Below are 24,498 nucleotides of genomic sequence, written 5' to 3' on the forward strand. Positions count from 1 at the left end.
ATGAGGGTACCTGGGGACATGCAGGGCCTGGGTTTACCTCCACATCACCCGCGGAACAGAGAAGGAGTAGTATGAGGGTGCGGCTAAAGGCTATCAAAACTGGTCGCCTAGAGCGTTGGGGGCAGAGGATAAGAGGAGCAGGTTTCTGGGCATGGTAGAATATATTCAGGGCATAATGCGCAGACAGGGGTATGGTGGGGTGCGGGTACAGCGGAGGTAAGCCCAGGCACTGGGTGATGATGAGAGAGGTTGTATCTCTGGACATGCTGGTTGTAATGGGTGAGGTCACCGCATGTGTGGGGGGTGGGACAAAGGAGGTAACAGGGGTATGCAGAGTGGATCTAGGGGCTCCATTGTGAACTAAAACAATGATAACTAACCTGAACAACAGTATACAAGGCATATTGACATTTGGGAGAGACATACAGCGAGGCATACAGTAATCACAGGTGTTGAATTGGGAAAGCTAGCTAAAAACAGTAGGCGATGCTAATCAGCTAGCACAACAAACAGCAGGTAAAATGGCGTTGACTAGGCAACTGGGCCGACAGATAAAACAAACAAGCAGAATGGAGTACCGTGATTAATGGACAGTCCAGCGTGCGTCAGCTATGTAGCCAAGAGATCAGTGTCCAGGGGGCAGCGGTGGATGGGCAGGGAAGCTGGGCTGGCGAGTGTTATCCAGGTTTTTAAAAAAAAACTAACAATGACTAAATAGCTTGTAGCTAGTTAGCTGGTTAGCGTCTGGAGGTTCTTGAGTGTGTCATAAAAATAAAATAAAAATTAAAAGTGATAGCGATTCCGTATCACAGTGGGTGAGGCAGGTTTCCGGAAGGTATAAACAAAATAAAAATCAAAGAGAGATAGAAAGTAAATGGGTTCAGAGTGTTTGGGATGCGGTGAGTCAGATGGTTAGCAGGCCTGTGCTAACAAGCTAACAGTTCGTAGGCCCGGGCTAGACAAGCTAGCCGTTAGCAGGCCGAATTAGCAAGCAGGGAGATAGCGAGGGCTAGAGAGCTAACCTTTGGGGGACGTCGCGATGGGGTGAGTCTGTTTATTCCTCTTCTTGCGGTGACATCGACAGACCGGTCGTGGGCCCGGGTAATTGTAGCCCATGTAAAAATTAATTCCCAAGTTTGAGGAGAGTGTAAGGATATCAGACAATTGAAGCGCAACAGAAGTTGGGTGGTGCAACAGGACCCAAAACACAGAAGTAAATCAACAACAGAATGGCTTCAACAGAAGAAAATAACACTTCTGGAGTGGCCCAGTCAGAGTCCTGACCGCAACCCGATTGAGATGCTGTGGCATGACCTCAAGAGAGCAGTTCACACCAGATATCCCAAGAATATTGCTGAACTGAAACGAGAGGAATGGTCAAACTCCTCCTGACCGTTGTGCAGGTCTGTCTGATCCGCAACTACAGAAAACGTTTGGTTGAGGTTATTGCTGCCGAAGGAAGTTATCAAATCAATTTTTTTCCACCTTGCACTGTGAATGTTTACACTGTGTTCAATAAAGACATGAAAACATTGTTATTAGTTTAAGCAGACTGTGTTTGTCTATTGTTGTGACCTAGATGAAGAGCAGATAATTGTATGACCAATTTATGGAGAAATCCAGGAAATTCCAAAGGGTTCACATTTTTTCTTGCCACTGTACACTATAGACATACATAACACACAGAAGTCCTTGTGTTTCTTGGCTACTTCAATCTCACAGGCACAAACATGACTCCAGTCACGTTACCATGGTAATCTCCCACCGCAGTTGAACATTTGTCATCTGTGATATTTTGGTTAAAAGACTCTGGTTACAGCCTCCCGGGTGGCGCAGTGGTTAAGGGCGCTGTACTGCAGCCACCAGTCGCCACCAGCGACTGCAGCCACCAGCGACTCTGGGTTCGCGCCCAGGCTCTGTCGTAACCGGCTGCGACCGGGAGGTCCGTGGAGCGACGCACAATTGGCCTAGCGTTGTCCGGGTTAGGTAGGGATATCCTTGTCGCGCACCAGCGACTCCTGTGGTGGGCCGGGCGCAGTGCGCTTTAACCAAGGTTGCCAGGTGCTTCCTCTGACACATTGGTGCGGCTCGCTTCCGGGTTGGATGCTCGCTGTGTTAAGAAGCAGTGCGGCTTGGTTGGGTTGTGTATCGGAGGACGCATGACTTTCAACCTTAGTCTCTCCCGAGCCCGTACGGGAGTTGTAGCGATGAGACAAGATAGTAGCTACTAAACAATTGGATACCATGACATTGTGGAGAAGAAAAAAGACTCGGTTACAACAAATGTTTTATTCAATATACCACATTAGTTACATCTTATTAGTAATACATTTGCTCATGTTTTTTTGTGTTTTGTGGGTGTTATTTTAGCAGCAAGTGTTTTTGGGGGCTGTTAAAAATCTGAGTGGCTTGTAGATTTTTAAATCTACTTACCACAGTGGCTGGTGAAACAAAGTTCATTTTATGCACCGATTACATTAGTTTCATTTGACTACCATTATTTAAATTGAAGTCATCTCATCTCTATAGAGCTGCTGCCAATGCAGCCTTACAAATCACAATTTTTGTAGTTATTCAAAGTAAATAAGACTTAATACTTATGACTGAATAACAACTAGCAATCACTTAGATCATGTATTTTCATGTAGAGATACCTCGAAGCAACTGCTCTCCATCCCTCTCAATCGAGCAGTCTTCGGTCTCTTCTCTCACTCTGTCTGCCCCACACTAACCTAACCTAGTAGGTGTAAAAGAAACACAGACCGAACAAATAGGCACGCAATGGACAATGGTTATTGTAGTTAATTACCCCATTTTCTGTGCTAAACTACATAGAATATTGGCCTGTTGGAAACTTCGTCGCACAGTTTGTGCTTGATCTGATTCAACTCTAGAGAAACTGAGCGCTCAGGAAAAAATTTAATAAAAATAGTTGAATCGACATTGGTCAAGGAGTTGTTTAAAACCAAATTACACTATTAGTTTGTCTGCAAACAGCTAGTTTGTCTTTTCTTAGCAAGTTGTGGCTAAAATACATTGTTAGCCACTAATGCTAAAATCACTAGGTAGCTGTAAAATCAGAATCAGCACAAATGTAGCTAGATAAAATACAGCCTGATACCAGTGCTGGTGTAAGCCTAGATCAGTATGTTTGTGCAATGGTATCTTCTAAATCAGAGAGGAAAAAGCAAAACATGAATATGCTAGCTAGCTAAATATAACATCATATACGGTCCCCAAGGAAACACTGACTAACACTTCGGTTCCCACCCTTTCCCAATTTCTCCCTGGCTTCCTGTTCTTGTGATGTCAAACAATGTATTCAAAGTGCAGCCGACTATATCAACTATTGAATTACAATAATCATTATATTCCCATGATTTAAAACAGTTCACCAATCAACAACTCTATGCCATATAAGACATCAGGCAGTCCTACCCGAAAGTGTTGAAATGATGTGGGGGGGTTGAAGTTGGATTGAACAGTATAAAACAAATCAGAATGGCGAATGCCCCACTGAAAATCACTTAGAATTTATGTTGCCACAAAAGCATGGCAAATCTATGTTTAAAAAAAATATATATATACATATTTTTTATAAACACCAAAGAACAATTCCCAAATCCCCAGTTAAGGCTGTCATGACGTTGGCCTGGGGGGGTAGGTTTATGACAGTCATAAATACCTCTTCCCCCCTTTTTCCTCTCTCTACCCGACTGAGGTTACATTTGCAAAACCCTTGGTTAACAGAGATTCTGGGAACATCAGTAGGTGGGGGGAAATGAACTATATTCTGGTAATCTGAATATGCGGTGGTACTTAATGAATATGATGTCAGTTCGGTTGTCATCTGAGACATTCTCATCAATGATAAGATGACAAACTCTACAGTGGAAAGTCTACACATCAGAGTTATCGGATTCAAATGGAATTGTTGTTCAATTTAAATGTATGAATATGAAATTATTTGTGATTTTAGCTTCAAAAATGTGAGATGTGGGATTTCATAAGATAGGGCTGCTCACTCATTGACCCGCCCACGTGAAGAGAGAGGTTGTAAACTATGAAACACACCCCTTTTCTCCCTTCCTATACGACAATAGAACTTCCTGTTCAGTGGATATAGGACGACGGTCCTATGTCAGAATGGTTCAGATAATAACTACAGAACGAAGCCAACATCACCATGAGCTTTGGTTGCGAATGGTATGAACTTTGAACACTTATTCACTACAGAAGTGATACCTCCTAGCCATTGAGTTAGCAACAGCAGCTGCAAACGCAGGTGAGAAAGGAACAGACAGAGTATCCCATCTACCACACAACAACATTACTACAACGTTTCCAATTGACCACAAGAGACATTCTTCAAAGGACTCGGTTGGGCAACACGGCCTTCCATCTACCACCAACCTACTGAAGCGCAGCTCAAAGTAAATATTTATTGCATTTTCCTTTTTAAAATGGGCGGTAATTTAGAATGCATAAGATACTGTATTTACGATAGCACAACTTCGCCTTTGTTCCTCAGTCTTCCCGCTCCTTCACTCAACCCAGCCCCTTTTCTTTTGTGTAACAAGCTGTCATATCTGTTCCGCCCGCTAGTTATAATTTAATTCTGTGTGATTAGTTAGTGTTAATGTAATTGAATTATGCCAATGTGCTTTCATCAATTGAAAACTCTTAATCTATTTTATGAGAATTTCTAAGATTCTTGTTTGCATAAAATAGACGCAGACCAGTCTTTAAATAATAGGTAACAGAATTTATTCTCGGAGCGCACTCCCACTTAATCACGAGCAACAGTTTATATACAGACCATGACGTCATTTCATTGCTTTAACAGAATCCCCTCCTCTCGACCGGGACAAAGTGAGGTGAAAAGTTCATTCTAACTTACTAATACACTCCCAGATAGCTTTTGACCCCTGAACATTATCGATCACCACTGAGCTGACAGTTCTAATTAACAGAAAACTTAGGAATGCACTCACTGCCTTATCTAAAAACCCCAGAGCTAAGTTTCTGTAGGTTCAACATTAGGTTAACGACTTTATTTGTTTACACAGTCCAACCCATTCGTTTCTTCCTAGTTGGAATGGTGTTCATTAACTTTAATTACTCCTTGTCCGTGTCACACAATCCCTTCTTATGAACTCATATTGTTAATCAGATATAATAAAACAGAGTATACGTTTTACTTAGTTACAGTTCCATTTAAAATGATTTGTTCAGTCATTTAATCATAATTATCCTAACAGTTAGGTATTTAGTAAATAAATAATTCAACCCAATTTTGTATTGCTGATTCAAATTGTTAGCCAGGGTTCGTGCAGATAACTAAGAATTTACAACTTTCAGATGAGACTGATACGATTGATATGGACTGCTATTGATGTAAAATATTACTAGCTCTTTAAGAGTTTATTCGGAAGATAACAGCTCTATAAATATTAATTTGTGGTGCCCGACTCTAGTTAATTACATTATTAGCTCAAATCAGGTAATAGTAATTACGGAGAAATTATTTTATAGAATAGCATGTCATATCACTTAATCCGGCATAGCCAAAGACTCGACAAGGCCTACATGGTTTAGATACTAGTAATCGTTGTACACGAACGATCATGTTCTCTTCTGGCCATTACACACATAAGCAATGGCCACTATGAAGCCTAATCTCTCAGATCATGATCAATTTGCATTTGTATGGTTCAACTCTGGTCAGTGCTACAGCAGCTGTTGCATACCAATGTTTAGTCCTGAATACAGACCATACAGCTATACAAATGTCAGTGTGGAGGACTCCTTGCTATGTTATTCAGTATATCCACTTAACCCTAGCGTAGTGCAGTGTTGTCAAACCACAGGCACTGCCCCCTCAGATTTGTCCTGTTTTTACATTTTTCAGATGTTCAATTAATTACTAAACAATTAAGCCCATGTTTTATCATAATTACTTACAAACAACAACAAAAATCCATCATCTGTATTTTGCTGAGGGGGCACACTGACTGGTTCCTTCCAAGGTGCATAGAGCATAAGAGATGCCGAGGCAGGATGCTAGATACTCTAGTGGATGCAGTATCGTCAGGGGAGGATAGAGTGACACACTGCGGTTGATTTGATTTTAGCTGCCAGTGACAGGCAATAGGTATGTTTGTAAATTAATCTGATCAAGCTATGTAGCCTATTGATTCCTTCTTGATGAATAAATCAAACACATTTTTTCCCCCTCCGTAATACTAGCCACAGAGCAATTTTATGAAGTTGGCTTTGACTAACCAGCTAGATTGGGAACCCATCTTACAACCTCATAAAACTAGATACGAAGCCATTTCAAGCTATCAATCAAGTTAGAGTAGCTTGTCTTATCGAACTTTAGAAAAGCAAGCAATTACTAAATAAGACAACATTCCTTTCAATATTTCACCCACAGAGATGCAGAGAAGCATATTTAGTTTCTTAAAAACTTTTTTTTAAAGAAACACCATTCAGGAGGACACAGACACCAAGGGGTTTGCTTAGATATGCAGAAAAGTACTTGATTTAAATTACGATTTAGCAATTAACTGCTTAGATAACCTACGGAGAAGAATATATATATATTTATTTTTTTACATAGTATTGGGAGTAGACCGATTATTATTTTTCAACACCGATACCGATTGAGGACCAAAAAAAAGCATATATATATATATATATATATATATATATATATTTGTAATAATGCCAATTACAACAATACTGAATGAACAATGAACACAATTATTTTTACTTAATATAATACAATATAATGAAACATGTTCTATTTGGTTTAAATAATGCAAAAACAAAGTGTCGGAGAAGAAAGTAAAAGTGCAATATGTGCCATGTAAAAAAGCTAACGTTAAAGTTCCTTGTTCAGAACATGAGAACGTATGAAAGCTGGTGGTTCCTTTTAACATGAGTCTTCAATATTCCCAAGTAAGAAGTTTTAGGTTATAATTATAGGACTATTTCTCTCTATACCATTTGTATATCTCATACCTTTGACTATTGGATGTTCTAATAGGTACTTTAGTATTGCCAGCCTAATCTCGGGAGTTGATAGGCTTGAGGTCATAAACAGCGCTGTGCTTGAAGCATTGCGAAGAGCTGCAGGCAAACGCAGGAAAGTGCTGTTTGAATGAATGCTTACGAGCCTGCTGGTGCCTACCATCGCTCAGTCAGACTGCTCTATCAAATCATAGACTTAATTATTATATAATAACACAGAAATACGAGCCTTAGGTTATTAATATGATCAAATCATTTCGAAATGAAGTATATATTTTAAACCTGCATATATAGTTAAAAGAAATTCATGTTAGCAGGCAATATTAACTAGGCAAATTGTGTCACTTCTCTTGCGTTCATTGCACGCAGAGTCAGGGTATATGCAACAGTTTGGGCCGTCTGGCTCGTTGCGTACTGACTGATTTGCCAGAATTTGACATAATTATGACAGAACATTGAAGGTTGTGCAATGTAACAGCAATATTTAGACTTATGGATGCCACCTGTTAGATAAAATACGGAACAGTTCCGTATTTCACTGAAATAATAAATGTTTTGTTTTCGAAATGATAGTTTCAGGTGTTTGAAAAATGCACAATTCTCCAACCACCCCACATCCATCCTCACGTACTTTGTGTCCCCTCTAAAATAATGGGCGCATGACGCCCCTGGTACTGTAGGTAAAATTCAAATCATTAGGAAACAAAATGATCAACACAGCTGTGCCAAAACTTTGTGGATCCAGCCAGCATAAATGCTCAGCGTGCTAAGGTGTCATTGTTAGTCCACTGGAGAGCATCGCAGGTTGCACTGGTACTATAAAAAGGTCAATGTTCTCACGAGATAATGGTAAATGAAGCTTTTTGATCTACACAAAATAATCCATGTCAAAGTGGAAATGTTTTTTTTTACTAAAATAGAAATTCAATAACAAATAGTCGTTGCATAAATATTCACCCTCATTTGTTTAGGCAAGCCTAAAGTTTGGCAAAACAAATCACATAAGTCACATGGAGGTGTTTACATTATTTTATGACTACTCCTTCCTCTGTCAAATACTGAATTGGTAGATGGGTAACAATAACAAATGAGACATTGGACAGGTTAATAATTATACTGTGGATTTATTTAACCACCCAGACAGATCAAAGATGCAGTTGTCCTTCTGAACTGAGCTGCAGGACTGGAAGGAAACTGCTTCGGAATGTCACCATGAGGCCATTTGTGATTTTAAAATAGCTACAGAGTCCAATAGCTGTGATGGGAGGAAACTGATGCTGGTTCAACAACATTGTAGTGACTCCATAATAACCTAAATGACAGAATGAAAATAACTATAAATATATACAGAATCAAAATATTCCAAAACATGCATCAAGGCACTAAAATAATACTGCAAAAAAACAGCAAAGGAATTGACTTTCTGGCCTAAATGCAAAGCCTTATGTTTAAGGCAAATCCAACAACACATCAGAGTAATGGTCTAATTTTCATGCCTGGTGGTGGCTGCATCATATTATGGGTATGTTTGACATCAGCAAAGACTGGGGAATTTTTCGGAATGGGCTAAGCAGAGGCAAAATACTTGGATGCTTTATACCAGACACTGGGAGAGGAATTCACCTTTCAGCAGGACAATAACCTACAAAACAATTCCAAATCTACACTGGAGTTGCTTACCAAGGAATTCAATGTTCGAGTGGCCAAGTTACAGTTTTGACTGAAATCTGTTAAAACTTATGGCAAAACTTGAAAATTGATGTCTAGCTATGATCCACAACACCTTGACAGAGCTTGAATAAGTTAAGAATAATGGCCAAATATTGCACAATACAGGTGTGCAAAGCGCTTGTGACATACCCAAAAAAAGACAGTAAATCGCTGCCAAAGGTCTTTCTAAAAATGTATTGACTCGGGGGGGAAAGTAGTAAGGGTGCCAAACAGTATGTGGTTAGGTATATAATTAGAAGCCCCAATGGGGTTTAAAGCAATGACTGTTGGCCAAAGAGTAGGCAATCCAAAGAGTTAAGCCAAAGTAATTGTAACACTGCTTATTTGATGCCTGCTGAGTAGAGAGCAGTTTCAGCTATTTTGAGTGATTAGAAATGAAAAACAGCATTGAGATCACATTTGTTATGGATATGATACACCTTTTTAAAAATGGTTTCTCAAACCCTTTGGAGAAGAAAAGAGATGTGTTTATCTTTACAGATAAAGTACTGAGCCAATTCATTTGTGAAGGAAAGCTGAAAGGAAAATAAACAAAGTGACAAGAACTCGTGATAAGAACGCAGGAGGGAGGTGTTCTCCCGCCTTTCCTTCTGGATGATGAAGCAATACACAATAACATAGCCTATGTGAAGTGCTCCACTAAGCCCCGTTGGTGGTGCATTTACATTGTTACACAAAGTCCAGTCTTAACTGATCATTTCACAAATGGAGCTGCTTGATTTCCTCCAGTGAAGCCAGAGAAAAACAAACCACAGCTCTGAGATCACGACCGCAGAGAGATATGTTCCTACAGCATCCTGGTGTGTTCTTGGATCAGTGGATGACGACCATTCAACTAATGATTTTCTAGCTCCTAAACAGACATACTTTTTCTTAAAATCAAACGTTACGTTTCCGACGCCTGGAGTAGACTTTCTCAGCTGGACTGTGAATCAAATATGACAGAGTACGTGCTAGTGGGTGGGGTGGGTAGGTGAGAGGAAAACTATCATCTTTTTTAAAAAGGTCAACTGCATGCCTTAATACTTTTGCATAACTCTGAAGAATTAAACAAATGCAAACAACTCAATTAGATTGTTCAGATCCTAAATTAGCTGCCTAGTGCCTACACTCGAATGTCACTGACATTTAAAAAAAATGGCCTATCACGTGGCAATACGTCTGACATCAGAATCGATTGGGCCTCTGCGATAAACCTCACCGTTTTTTGGTCATCTCAAGTCCGATTAAAGTTACACTTTAAGATATACAGTTGAAGTCGGAAGTTGACAAACTAGTTTTAATGACTCCAACATAAGTGTTTCAACCACTCCACAAATTTCTTGTTAAACTATAGTTTTGGCAAGTTGGTTAGGACATCTACTTTGTACATGACACAAGTAATTTTTCCAACAATTGTTTACAGACAGATTATATCACAATTCCAAGCAAAGAGGCACTGAATTTGAAGGTAGGCCTTGAAATACATTCACAGGTACACCTCCAATTGACTCAAATGATGTGAATTAGCCTATCAGAAGCTTCTGAAGCCATGACATCATTTTCTGGAATTTTTCAAGCTGTTTAAAGGCACAGTCAACTTAGTGCATGTAAACTTCTGACCCACTGGAATTGTGGTACAGTGAATTATAAGTGAAATAATCTGTCTGTAAACAATTGTTGGAAAAATGACTTGTGTAAATGCACAAAGTAGATGTCAGACTTGCCAAAACTATAGTTTTAACAGACTTGCCAAAACTATAGTTTGTTAAACCAGAAATGTGTTGAGTGGTTGGAAAACGAGTTAATGACTCCAACCTAAGTGAGATAAAACTATATATATATTTATATAGTTTTTCGCTACAATAACTGCTACCATAGCGCAGACTGATCTGTGTGAATTTATATTGGTGCCAACACTTGGTCTTAGGTGGATGAGCCTCAATCTCCTTAATTCATTTTCATAGGTATAAATGATTAATCTATAGAGTGGTTATGCAGACTTAAAGAGTCTACATCTACAATCGCCTGCATGCTAACTAGTGGGGAAACCCCCTTTTGGAACTTTACATGTCTATTTTTCAGGTGTAGTATAGTTTGGGTTCATATCTCCCGCTATCTCTCTCAGAATGACCTTCTTGATCCAAATCAGTCAGGTTTCAAGACTAGTCATTCAACTGAGACTGCTCTTCTCTGTATCACGGAGGTGCTCCGCACTGCTAAAGCTAACTCTCTCTCCTCTGCTCTCATCCTTCTAGACCTATCGGCTGCCTTCGATACTGTGAACCATCAGATCCTCCTCTCCACCCTCTCCGGCGCGGCCCACGCTTGGATTGCGTCCTACCTGACAGGTCGCTCCTACCAGGTGGCGTGGCGAGAATCTGTCTCCTCACCACGCGCTCTCACCACTGGTGTCCCCCAGGGCTCTGTTCTAGGCCCTCTCCTATTCTCGCTATACACCAAGTCACTTGGCTCTGTCATAACCTCACATGGTCTCTCCTATCATTGCTTTGCAGACGACACACAATTAATCTTCTCCTTTCCCCCTTCTGATGACCAGGTGGCGAATCGCATCTCTGCATGTCTGGCAGACATATCAGTGTGGATGACGGATCACCACCTCAAGCTGAACCTCGGCAAGACGGAGCTGCTCTTCCTCCCGGGAACGACTGCCCGTTCCATGATCTCGCCATCACGGTTGACAACTCCATTGTGTCCTCCTCCCAGAGCGCTAAGAACCTTGGCGTGATCCTGGACAACACCCTGTCGTTCTCAACTAACATCAAGGCGGTGGCCCGTTCCTGTAGGTTCATGCTCTACAACATCCGCAGAGTACGACCCTGCCTCACACAGGAAGCGGCGCAGGTCCTAATCCAGGCACTTGTCATCTCCCGTCTGGATTACTGCAACTCGCTGTTGGCTGGGCTCCCTGCATGTGCCATTAAACCCCTACAACTCATCCAGAACGCCGCAGCCCGTCTGGTGTTCAACCTTCCCAAGTTCTCTCACGTCACCCCGCTCCTCCGCTCTCTCCACTGGCTTCCAGTTGAAGCTCGCATCCACTACAAGACCATGGTGCTTGCCTACGGAGCTGTGAGGGGAACGGCACCTCAGTACCTCCAGGCTCTGATCAGGCCCTACACCCAAACAAGGGCACTGCGTTCATCCACCTCTGGCCTGCTCGCCTCCCTACCACTGAGGAAGTACAGTTCCCGCTCAGCCCAGTCAAAACTGTTCGCTGCTCTGGCCCCCAATGGTGGAACAAACTCCCTCACGACGCCAGGACAGCGGAGTCAATCACCACCTTCCGGAGACACCTGAAACCCCACCTCTTTAAGGAATACCTAGGATAGGATAAAGTAATCCTTCTCACCCCCCCCCCTTAAAAGATTTAGATGCACTATTGTAAAGTGGCTGTTCCACTGGATGTCATAAGGTGAATGCACCAATTTGTAAGTCGCTCTGGATAAGAGCGTCTGCTAAATGACTCAAATGTAAATGTAAATGTATATAGTTTGTTTAGGCTCAGTGAGAATGAGGAGAGTTCAACCCATGGGGAAAGGTACCACCCTGTCTTTACAGTAGGATTCAGTCTGCATATTGGTTGGTAAGACTGTTATTTACACCCAGAAGTAAAGGTGTGGCAATTCTTGAGAAAAAAAACACCCACTTAAGGTGTTGAATTGTTTGAAAGATAAAATGTGGCTGTTTTGTTATAATTAAAAAGCACTTTACATGGGCAGGACATTTTCACCACCCTGATTTCCTCACTAAGGTATTTCTAGACTTTTTTAAAAGCACAGACACTGCAGTGGTTGAAGTAGATTTTACTTGTTTGTTGAACACCCTTATTTGACAAGTTTCCTTGTAGCATAGTTTCACCCTCTCCTCAAGCTAGGTTGCTTAAATCTATTTGTGATCATCTGGGGTATGCTGATGTCTGGAGTACCTTTCATCCCTCAAACAGAAAGTTCACATTTTTCTCTGTACCTCATAGGATGTCAGACTAGAAAATATTACTTTTTTTTAATGTCCAGGACGTGTTTTCAGTTGGTTTTATCTGCTAATATAGGAAGCAGTCATATCTGTTCATGGGGAGGTGATCCTGGACATAAAACTAAACTTTAAAAAAAGTTAAGGATTTCTCTCAATCAACAGATAACCCCTCGCTCCTTCTGTAAAACATATGCCAGGGGTCTGATTATGTCATACTTAGCCACTAAGAGTCGGGAAAAAACGTGAAAAGCAATAAACGTTAGAGGGTGAATTGGCAACTAAAGAGAAGGACTAAATTCCCACTCCTGCATGCCCTATCAAAATAAATATCAGTACTGAGACCAACGTTTGACTCCTAACACAGGACGCTGAAAATAAAATTTGTCAGGCAAAAGCTTTACGAACATGGCGATAATATTTGGCATACCTAGCTTGAGAGCGCAGACTCTCAGTCAATTGCTACTATTACTGATTCGGATGGCAACCATTTATGTGAAAATGGCTAAATGAGTCATTTAGGACATTTTATGCAAATCTGTATGCCTCAGACATGACAAATGACGCACCCAAATTAACGGAGGACTTCTTTTCTAAGATTGAGCTCCCTACTATTTCCAAAGAACTGACTGAGTACGTTCTATGTGTTGGACCTAATTCCTATATTTAAACTGAGCTTTTGTGTTTAATGTCTGTCTATGTTCGTAAAATAACAAAAACATTTTTTTTCTTTGTTACTGTATCTCTTAATATGGGAGAAAATGTACATTTCAATAAAAAAAATACATAAAAAAAAACCTATTACAACAAGTGCCCAAGGACCAGTGGAAGCAAAATAACCCCATAACATCAAAGATCCAGCACCATACTTTTCTGACCATAGCACCACCTGGAGTTTGCTAAACAGCATTGGCACATGGATTGGAATAGGTGACATGGTCAGATGACATGAAAATATATCTCTTTGGCCATATACCAGTGGTGGGTTTGGTGATGAAAGAAGGATATGTGCAGAAAAGAACCTCGCAAGGGGAGGGCGTTGAAGTATTGAAAACAGGGGTGGCAATAATTGACCTTGTGTAAATCATTTGTATTTATTTATTATCTCAATCTTTCTCTGAGCAATTAGATTGGAATAATATTTTTTTTTTTTTAATTAGGAGCATAAAATAGATTAAAATAGATTAAAATAGATTTTATTTTATACAGTATTTTTTGCTCATCTTTATCAAGGGTGCCAATAATTTGACTTGACTGTACATGCCTAGAACCATATCTCATGATTAAATGAATTCAACATTGGGCCCCCACTATGACATGTTTATGGATGGATGTGTGTGTGCCGGTAGATCGACTGTCTTGGTGTACTAGCAGGGCAGGGTCTTTCAAAGGAAATGTTATTTGATATAAGACAACATATTGTGGGCTAATAGGAATGCTTTCAGAAAGGGCTCTTACTCTATGCCAAATCCATTTGATCAGGAGACTGTAATGTTGTGAGTGTGTCAGCAGCTATGGATGACAGATGTAAACCTACATGGGATATTGTACAGTTATGACTATAACTGCTGTTCCCTAAGTAAACCCATCGAACAATCAGAGGCTGTGTGTGGTCAAGGGTACGAGGCGTGCTCTTTCATTTATGTGGAAACATGTCCATTCTGTTGTAAACCAGTTATTGCCTCATACTGCCATAATGACTCAGAAATTACTCTTGCAGCAAAACTACACACCCCAGATTCTAAAGGCTAATGGCAGGAAGGATGTCTCCTTAGTTCCCATTAACACCATGCCCCACCTTCCAAAGGTGATTAATTAAAGGCACAGATTCAGACCTCCCAGAGTTCCAACCCCACAGGACAACCTGCGGTACCCGGGTTTGCCTAATGACCCTCTCCTTTCCCAGCTACACTGGGGCCAGAGACATCCCAAGCAATAAAACCTCAGTGTGTGGTGATGCTCACCAGAGCACAAATATCTCCTACAGTCTTCATGAGTCCAAAAGGTTGGACCAGTTCCAAAAAATGGACATGGGGCTTTCCCACCCAGACAGACGAGAGATGAATGAATGAATGAATCAAATAAATTAAAAAGACCCGTTCCGAACTGAGAAATAGACCTGTTCCATATAGACCTCCCTGGATCCAGACCCAGTCCGATCTGAATGAGGAAAGCAGCAGTCATTTAAGTTACTTTATTAACCGGAGCTGATAAAGCGTGACAGGAGGGAGAGAGGTGCCCATCTAGCAGGCGAGGAGCAGCCATACTGTGAGTGAGTGACAAGGGGAGGAAGGAGAAAGAGACAGCAACCAACCAAGCCGACTCGCACTATTGTAGACTAATAGCTGCCATAGCTAGGTTATCTTTCACCAAATATAATTACATATTACCTGTCTTGACTGCATCAAACCAGGAGAAGCTAGATACACTAGCTAACGCTGGCTAGCTAGGCTAATTGAGGCGCAGTGCATGCACTTTTTAATCCTACAGTTACAACTAAAAAAAACTCCATTCAGAATATTAAGTAGCAGCCTACCTGTTGTCTCTTGGTTGTTGTAGCCTATCCTTCTCCTTTAACTTTTAATTCCGTAATTTAAATTCCATCTTCCAATGATTAGATATTCCCTAACCTTTGTCACACACAAAGCGAAGTCGCTCTGTCCAGTGTGTGTTCTTTTGACAGTCTTAATCTTTTCTTCTTATTGGCCAGTCTGAGATATGGATTTTTCTTTGCAATTCTACCTAGGCCAGCATCCCGGAGTCGCCTCTTCACTGTTGACGTTGAGACTGGTGTTTTGCAGGTACTATTTGATGAAGCTGACAGTTGAGGACTTGTGAGGCGTCTGTTTCTCAAACTACACACTAATGTACTTGTCATCTTGCTCAGAGGCCTCCCACTCCTCTTTCTATTATGGTTAGAGACAGTTTGCACTGTTCTGTGAAGGGAGTAGTATTCAGTGTTGTACAATATCTTCAGTTTCTTGGCAATTTCTCGCATGGAATAGCCTTCATTTCTCAGAACAAGAATAGGCTGACGAGTTTAAGAAGAAAGTTCTTTGTTTCTGGCCATTTTGAGCCTGTAATCGAACCCACAAATGTTGATGCTCCAGATACTCAACTTGTCTAAAGGACAGTTTTATTGCTTCTTTAATCAGGACAACAGTTTTCAGCTGTGCTTACAATTGCAAAAGGGTTTTCTAATGATCAAGTAGCCTTTTAAAATGATACATTTGGGTTAGCTAACAACATGCCATTAGAACACAGGAGTGATGGTTGCTGATAATGGGCCTTTATTTACACGGTGTACATTCATTCATATATATATATATATATATATATATATATATATATATATATATATATAAACATTTATTTTTATTTTTTATCTTTCCAGCTACAATAGTCATTTACAACATTAACAATGTCTACACTGTATTTCTGATCAATTTGATGTTATTATTTCAATGGACAAAAAAAGTGATTTTTCTTCCAAAAACAAGGACATTTCTAAGTGACCCCAAACTTTTGAACGGTACTGTACATGATTTTGCTTACAAGCTAGGTTGTCTTTCCATGTTTGAGTTACAACTGCTAGGGAAGAGAAGACAACGTGTCTACTAGACAGAATCAATCTGAAAAGGCATAAACCTGTCGAGTCGCATTGCCACGTTAACCTTTTTTCCTCATCTGTCATATTTTGGTTCAGGCTCAGGTCACAAAATCAAATCATTAAACAATATACTACTTACTAGTAATACTTTCATTGTTTTAGAAACATTATATAGAATACATTTTTTTTTTGTTGGTATAATTTTTGCAGAAAGAATATGTTTTTTTGGCTAGTTAAAAAAAAAAATAATAATCTACTTGCCACAGTGGCTGGTGGACCAAAAAGTAAAAATGTATGCCCTGGTGGTGGAGATGTTGCCTACCCTCACCACCTGGGGTCACCCCTCAGGAAGTCCAGGATCCAGTTGCAGAAGGTGTTCAGGACCAGGGTCCAAAGCTTGGTGACAAGCTTAGAGGGGGCTATGGTGTTGAACACTGAGCTGTAGGAAATGAACAGCATTCTCACATTAGGTATTCTTATCTAGGTGAGTGAGGGAAGTGTCAAGTGCAAAATAGATTGCGTCATCTATGGATCTTTTGGAGCGGTATGCAAATTATAATGGTTCTCGGGTGTCTGGGATGATGGAGTTGATGTGTGCCATAACCATTCCTCGAGTTATTTTAGATTATTTCTGACTGTTTTGAGGAAGCGTAGACTAGCTACGGCGTCTCAAAATGGACAAACAGTACTATAGACGCTTTTTTTCTTGTTCAAGAAAGGGATTATGCGAGCACACTCGTTCAGTATACCTGAATTTGGTGAGGCGCCAGCCGAACTGAAGCATGCTGACGCCTTTAGAGTTCTTGGGAATAGGAATGATGGTGGTCAGCTTGAGACGTGGGGATTACAGACTGGGACAAGAAGCGGCTGTTCTACACATGCTCTGAGAACGCACCATGGAATAAGGTCCGGCCCCACGGCTTTACGAGTGTTGACCAGATTAAAGACCATACTCGCGTCTGCCTCGGAGAGCGAGATCACCCAGTCCACTGTGTCAGCGGGGACCCTCATGCACGCCACTGTATTATTTTTGTCAAAGCGTGCATAAAATGCTGAGTTCGTCTGGTAGAGGCATCGCTGGGCAGATCACGGCTGAGGCTTCCTATGTAATCCGTAGGGCCGCACGCAAAACGCCACATGCCGTAGGGCCGCACTTAAAACGCATTATTTTTCCTTGCAGTCAAAATAAGCTCCCTGACAGTCTAGCCTTCGTGAAAAGGCTATAAAATATAGTTCCATGATAATTTCTTCAGTTTCGATTTGAATATAGTTCCGTTTTTTTTGTTTGGTTTAGTTTATTAATTCAACCATTTTAAAAACAAGCACACACAAAAGTTGAAAAAGACATACATGCATTCAATCAATCTGACCAACATGGAGGGGATTTTTTTTTTTTTTTAAATAATTGAAACATTGAAATGACTAGCTTCTGAAGGGGAAGCTCCAGATAGCCAAGAATAAGCTGATCAGGGTAGTAAATCAAGGTGATTGTTCGATAAGTTTAGCTATCAGTACACCTAAAATGTACAGTTGATAGGATGCGTGTAACCAAATGAAAAATCTTAATAACAAATTTGGCTGAGTGAGTTTCCGACATAACTCTCCTTCTAAGGAGATTTCCACAAAACACTAATTAGTATAGCCATGGTTGCTTCATCCTCAGATTGGGTGCTCGCAAGCTGTCTATGTGTGCTAGGTATCAACAGCCAATCCAGTATCGGCTGGAAGCTATAGTGAGCTTCGACTGGTCAATAACATTGCAATATCGCAGAGTATTTGCATCAAGTTCAACTTTCGCCAACTTTGGTCACGCCCTGTTCACGCTCCGTCGCCCGTGCTCGCCCCGCCCACTTCAAATCCCTCCATTGAAAATGAATGAGGCACCGGTGTTTCATCGCCCCCATCGTTGTTATGTGAAAATGCACTGTGACTTTCCACAAAAGCCAAATATGGTGTAATTGCAGACCACAATTCGGGGTGGTTCTTGATATTAGGAAAAGCCCACCGTCATTGGACAGTGTCAGTGTTATGAGATTGATGGTTTCTTGCCACAGATTTGTTTACGTGGCAAATTAGGTGAATAAGCGTGACAAGTTAAGAAAAGAGTTAGGGTTGAGCTTAGTTACAATTGTCAACGTATGTTGTCCCCGACTGAAAAAAAGCGGCCATGGACCAATGGGTGTAACTTGATATCAAGAAACGCCTATATCAGAAAATGCCCCTAATTGCGGTCCGCAAATTACACCCTAATCCAAAAGTCGACTGTCACATGGCTTTAACTATCATATATATTATTTATTTTTTACTCTAAAGCTAGTTCACGTCTGTAGTTAAATGTCTGCAATAACGTGCCGAAATGTATATTTTACCAACGTTTTAAATTGATAACATTATCGACAATACCATTCAGTCATCCCCATTATTATCTGGCTAGCATTGATAGCTAAACGTTTCCGTTACAACCATGCCAAGTGACAGCGTAGCTTGCTGCTAGCTAGCATTGCCTGTCAAATCCCAACGTGTCTGAGTGTTTTAGAAGATAACGCGCTAACAAAAACTTTCTCAGCATAACAAGGGCATTTTTAGAGATTTACAAACAGTACATGTCATTTATCTAGTTCCTGCTTAGTTTAGTAAACTTACCCAACTCCGCCTCGCCTCCCGCTGCCTTGTGTGGACGTGCTGAGGTAGCTATGGATGCACTAACAAGCCGACTAAAACAACTCCACGATTTACAATGGAGTTGAGCAGCAGCGACTAGTGTAGGCGGACTGGAGTTCAGACGTCACATAAAGTTAAGTTTTATCTATATTTATCAGGGAGTCAAACTGAGACAGAGCTCTCTTTTACAGATGAGACCTAAATTACACGCATCAAAATATAAATATAAACTGCAAGCAAACACGTTCATCAGTAATAATTTCCTCAATCGGCTAACTTTCTGAATTGCCCTAGATGCACCAAAACATCAAATGTAATCACATTTAGAAAATTGTTCCACAAATACGGTGAAAGAAAGGCAAATCAGCTTTCAGTTAACTCCGTAAAGACCAAAGGAATTTCCAGAGTTAGCCATCACTGAGACCGGGTGTATAGCAAGTCATTTGTCTAAAGTTGAGTAATGATGTTAGGTACGGTGGGACTTTTTTGTAAAATGACTTCCTTTTATAAATGAAAAAATAGCAATGTATCAACCGAACTAAGTCACATCAAAGAGAGCCAACCAACTTTCTGGTAGAGAATGCAGTGATGAGTACCATAACTGTCATAAAGCGTAGTGAGCTACGAAAACAATACCACAAGCATACATCTAAATATGTCTCCGTCTACCAGTGGTAGCTAAAACCGATAGGAACGTGGACTGAATAATCTCCTAATAGTAGGGTGCTAGGGGGTAACTATCATACATCACAAATACAGCTATCCCCAGTAAAATTGGACCACAACTCATGAGCCCACCTCCTGCACTGCTCACACCTGTGACTGAAAACAGGGGGAGAGATGCCAATTGAAATGCTCTCTCTCTCTTAAAAACGTAGCGAGCTATCTAGCTTAATGACAAAGTGCTTGGTAAAATAGCTAAACGGCTATAAAGTAACATTAACTAAAGCTATCAGTCACTAGTGGTAACATTTACAACTGCAATTAAGTTACGTTGTATTTTTAATGCATTTTACCTCAGACGATCTGGTAGTAAGGTTGCTAGCTCAAACTCCGAGGAGTTTATTACGCTAACTAGCTAGCTGGCAAGCATTTACTGCTGGTGAAGTTGCTAGCTAGAAAGTTAGCATAAACAAGCGCTAACTGGGCTAGTCATTGTCTAAATGAGAGGAAGAAACACATTCATAACCATAAAGGGGTAACTAGCCCCTGGGGGGATTTCCCCCAACACACTCACCCAACATATTACTACTTTACTCAAGAATTACTGCATTTTTTCTCTTTAAACAAGTGGATTACTTATGTTAATGCTTTCCTATTTAAAAAAAAAAATCATAATTATAGATCTTACTTCATTGGAATATATCTACAACTTTTTCAAAATTATCAAAAATTTGATAAACGTACCACAAAATCGTTTTATTGAAATATCTCAAAGTTGTGACGACAGAGTACATTTTTTGTTGTTGAGCACAAGCAGCGGCGGCCAGGGAAAGTGTTTGGAAAATAATTTGAAATCTTGAGGTCTTAATGTGAATTACAGGGGGGCTAGTTACCCTAATATCCTAATAATAATAATATGTTTGGGGGGGCTTATATTTCTCCAGTTGCATATCCCGACTCCCCCTGAGACACGTGCAGGTTAGCGAGAGGCATGACCTATTTCTGTAGAAGAAGCCCATTTTTATTCTCAGCTTCTTAACTCAGAAATACAATTTTTTAAAGACCGCTTTTCATCTGTCCATGTGCCCAGATATTTGTAAGCAGGGACACAATCAATATGGACACCATCCAAGTACATATGCTTAAATCATCAGAGTTATTTTTATACACTCTAGAAAACAACATGCTTAGTTTTACCTGCATTCCTTACTAATTTCAGGTCAAAAAAGTATTTCTGTAATACAATGAAGGCAGACTGTAGTTCAGATAGAGCCTGCTCAATCATGGGTGCAATAGCATACACAGCAGTATCATTGGCATACATGTGCAGGGTACAATTTTTTACAAGCAAGTCAATATTGTTAATGTAAACAGTAAAGAGTACAGGACCCAGAATCGACCCCTGCGGGACCCCATTCGTAATATCCAGGAAACCTGATTTAACAAACATCAGTAGATAGAACTAAATTTGTATCTGTAAAGTCATTGTTAAACCAGTTACATGCAGCCTGGTCTAGGGCCAATTGAGGAAAGACTCTAATTGTATGGATAAAAAGCAACATTGAGATGCCCTCTTCATTGACCTGTCAAAGGCCTTCAATGCTATTGATCACTCACTCCTAATTCAACCACATCATTTAAAAATAGGGATGGAGCAGAGATAGTACTATAGCATTGTCTAAAACCCGACTGATGTACATGTAGAATACCTTTCAAAGAAAATAAAGATCTTAGCTGAGAATGAATCAAGGATTATATACTGTGGTCCTTCTGTAGCTCAGTTGGTAGAGCATGGTGCTTGTAACGCCAGGGTAGTGGGTTCGATTCCCGGGACCACCCATACGTAGAATGTATGCACACATGACTGTAAGTCGCTTTGGATAAAAGCGTCTGCTAAATGGCATATATTATTATATATTATTTTTACTGAACAAAAATATAGACACAACATATTGTAACGACCCTGGGTTTATAAGCGTGGAAATCGACTCTGCCGCTTGAGCATGCTTTTGTGGCACAGTCGATAGCGTGCTGGACTTCGGGCTAGAAGGTCGAGGGTTCGAGACCTGCTCCCTGCCTGTTTCAATACATTGGTGTCAGAAGTGGGATGTGGTCAACAAGGTGTTGGTCCAATATGTATCATGAGCTGAAATAAAACATCGTAGAAATATTCCAGGCGCACAAAAAGCTTTTCTCTCAATTCTGTGCACAAATTTGTTTGCATTCCTGTTAGTGAGCATTTCTCATTTGCCTAGATAATCCTGACAGGTGTGGCATATCAAGAAACTGTGATTGAACAGCATGATAATTACACAGGTGCACCTTGTGCTGGGGACAATAAAAGGCCAGTCTAAAATGTGCAGTTTTGTCACACAACACAATGACACAGATGTCAAGATTTGAGGGAGCATGCATTTGGCATGCTGACTGCAGGAATGCCCACCAGAGCTATTGCCAGAGAATGTAATGTTCATCTCTACCATAAGCCGCCTCCAATGTCGATTTAGAGAATTTGTCAGTACGTCCAACCGGCCGCACAACCACAGACCATGTGTACCCACGCCAGCCCAGGACATTAACATCTGGCTTCGACACCTGTGGGATCGTCTGAGACCAGCCAGCCGGACAGCAGATGAAACTGTGGGTTTGCACAACAAAATCATTTCTGCAAAAACTGTCAAACCTTCTCAGGGAATCTCATCTGTGTGCTTGTCTTCCTCAACAGGATCTTGACCTGACTGCAGTTTTATCGATGGCAATTTGAATACACAGAGATACCGTGACGAGATCCTGAGTCCCATTATTGGGCCATTCATCCACCTCCATCAGCTCATGTTTCAGCATGATAATGCATGGTCCCATGTTGCAAGGATATGTGCACAATTCCTGGAAGCTGAAAATAGCCCAGTTTTTCCAATGCCTACATACTCACCAGACGTCACTCATTGGGCATGTTTGGGATGGTCTGGATCGAAGTGTACGACAGCGTTCCAGTTCCCGCCAATATCCAGCAACTTCTCACTGCCATTGACGAGTGGGACAACATTCCACAGGCCACAATCAACAGTCTGATCAACTCTATGCGAAGGAGATGAGGGAAATGATGGTCACACCAGAGACTAACTGGTTTTCTGATCCACGCCCATACATTTTTTTAAGGAACCTGTGACAAACAGATGCATATCTGTATTCCCTATCATGTGAAATCAACATATTATGACCTAATTTATTTATTTTAATTGACTGATTTCCTTATATGAACTGTAACTCAGTAAAATCTTTGAAATTGTTACATGTTCCGTTTATATTTTTGTTGAGTGTAATATTATAGCTCCTCAAGAAAGTTTAGAAATAGGGCAATAATTATTTAGGCCACAAGGGTCATCACCTTTGTGAAGGGGGAGTACATGGACCGCCTTCCAAACCTTGCCAGATGCCAGAGAGAAAGAACTTGCTTAGGAATTTTTATGCGTCAGTGCATTTAATGTTTTCCCAAATTTTGAAGGATCCCCAGCAGAGTCAAATAGTAAGTATTTTGATTTAGCTTTCTTAATCGAGATGCATCTGTTTCTGGCTGAAAGATAAAGATTTCATCACCCAAATATAGCCTGCATTTACATCATTTTTTGTGATGGCTCTTCCACTGGTGTCTTTTTTCCTCCCATTAAACGTGAATTATGTGATCATCCCAAAACAAAACTGGATATTTATAATTATATATCATGAATACATTAGCCAAGACATCAGAGGCTTATATTTCGCGATTTGAGTTGAATTGTCTGTAGTAGTGTATATGTCATCATAGATCAAGTCCACTGTTATTTTTGTGACAAGTAACAGTTATTCATACAGGAGACACTGCACTAACTAATAATATTTTCTTTCAGTCAGCGCTGTGCTTTGCAAAAACTATGGTAACAGGAGAATAAAAGTGACACATTCTTTTTTTAAGAATGATGAGCAAGCTGCTGTTTATTGTAAATTATCATTTTCTGACTGTCTTGTCTTCTTACATTGCTACAGTTACAGTATAATAACACTGGTGGTTTAGGGTTGATTGATATTTGGGAGTGTTTCCCACGGCTATCAGCAGTTTCGATAGGTTCATATCATGTTCTATAACATAGCCGTTTTCCGGTTACTAATCTTTCCTTGACCGGCAAGTCAACAACAGGTTTAGCACAAGATAGCGAGTATGCCCGAATGGTTTCCAGACTTGGAAATGGAGTCAGGGGAACCTATTGAGGTCAGTAAGAACGTAGACAGGAAATAAATGGAAGAAAGTGGGCATAAAAAAAGAGTAAATATGGAGTGCTGCAGAAGGAAATTGAACATGATAAGTGTGAGGATGAATGAATTGCGGTGGCAGGTGTGGTGAAGACCGCAGAGTTTGAGCCTCGTCCCGATGGTGATAAAGATGTTTTTTGTCCTGTGGGAGTGTGATTTTTGGAGAGAATGGATTCTTGCATTCTGGCTTATCCATATGTGGTGTCAGGTTGGGTAAAGAAGAGGTTGGGGAATGTTGGGTCGGTGAAAGTGACTCGAAGTGGAATCGTGTGGATTTTTGTGTTTCTTCGGTCCAAAGGGAGCATGCACTCCGCACCACGACCGGAGCAGGGAGCAGTTGAAAGGAGTGATAACTGGAATGGTGTTAAGGGGGGCTAATTGAAGTTGAAGATTGTTGGTGTGTCTGAATTCATAATCCAGAATAGTAGGCTGATACACAGCAGTAGGTGGCGGTAGGCCAGAACGTCGTCAACAACAGGGCCTAGTATACACTAGCTAGGGTAAAAAGGGTCAGGGCAAAACAGCAGGTATTCTAC

The 24,498-nt window shown here is 40.6% G+C and overlaps 1 protein-coding gene and 1 long non-coding RNA gene across 3 annotated transcripts in view; one reads left to right on the top strand and one right to left on the bottom strand.

Annotated features, from left to right (window-relative positions):
- Nucleotides 1-19,817, bottom strand: part of LOC118361477 (anion exchange protein 2-like) — a 118,788-nt gene extending 98,971 nt beyond the window's left edge. Inside the window, exon 1 of one of the 2 annotated variants that reach the window (XM_035741442.2) lies at nucleotides 18,995-19,817. The gene's annotated coding sequence lies outside the window, so the exon portion shown is untranslated. Of the gene's footprint in view, nucleotides 1-15,277; nucleotides 15,298-18,994 lie in introns of those variants that run through there. The other variant, XM_035741443.2, reaches the window with a different exon arrangement.
- A 1,788-nt stretch (nucleotides 19,818-21,605) lies between these two features.
- Nucleotides 21,606-22,967, top strand: LOC127912818 (uncharacterized). Its single transcript, XR_008083497.1, has 2 exons — nucleotides 21,606-22,315; nucleotides 22,401-22,967. It is a non-coding gene; the product is annotated as an uncharacterized LOC127912818 (long non-coding RNA).
- The last annotated feature ends 1,531 nt before the right edge of the window (nucleotides 22,968-24,498 follow it).

This window comes from Oncorhynchus keta, chromosome 28 (assembly GCF_023373465.1).
Source record: "Oncorhynchus keta strain PuntledgeMale-10-30-2019 chromosome 28, Oket_V2, whole genome shotgun sequence".
NCBI lineage: Eukaryota > Metazoa > Chordata > Actinopteri > Salmoniformes > Salmonidae > Oncorhynchus > Oncorhynchus keta.